The 433-nt window shown below is 71.8% G+C and overlaps 1 long non-coding RNA gene across 1 annotated transcript in view; it reads right to left on the bottom strand.

The window, feature by feature from the left end:
• LOC120600166 (uncharacterized) overlaps positions 1–400 on the bottom strand; it is a 10,488-nt gene extending 10,088 nt beyond the window's left edge. The window contains exon 1 of the long non-coding RNA XR_005652127.1: positions 208–400. This is a non-coding gene — a long non-coding RNA (uncharacterized LOC120600166). The remainder of the gene's footprint in view (positions 1–207) is intronic.
• Between the last annotated feature and the right edge of the window lie 33 nt (positions 401–433).

Genomic DNA, 433 nt, shown 5'->3' with positions numbered 1-433 from the left:
AATCCTCCCCCCAAGTCCTCCAGCACCTAGAATCCTCTTCCGCAACCCTGTGCCCCCAGGGTGCACCCCTTTTCAGAACCCTAGTCCCCCCACAAGTCTAACCACCAGTGTCCCGCCTTCCTCCAGGCCTTCCCGGCCGGCTCCGCGCCCACCCTCCTCTCTCCCCAAGGGGCCCGCCCGGGGGTCGCCGCTGCCTCGCGGACTTACCTCCGAAGGTGCGGGGTCGGGGCCGGACCTTCGGGGCAGCGCTCCCGCTTCTTCCCATCCTTTGCCAAGCCCGCGCGGCCAGCGTCCAGTCCCCTGCCCAGCGCGAGCCCTAGACCCCGGCCGCCTTCGGAGAGTGGCGTCCAGGGCCCCGCCGCCCGGACTCAACACCTCGCGAAGCACCGCCCCCACGAGCCTCCACCGCCGGCGCCCCCCGCACCCCCACCTT

This window comes from Pteropus medius, unplaced genomic scaffold (genome assembly GCF_902729225.1).
Source record: "Pteropus medius unplaced genomic scaffold, Ma_sr-lr_union100, whole genome shotgun sequence".
Classification (NCBI taxonomy): Eukaryota; Metazoa; Chordata; class Mammalia; order Chiroptera; family Pteropodidae; genus Pteropus; species Pteropus medius.
Note: the sequence above shows the minus strand (reverse complement) of the source record. Positions and strands in the feature narration are given on the sequence as shown.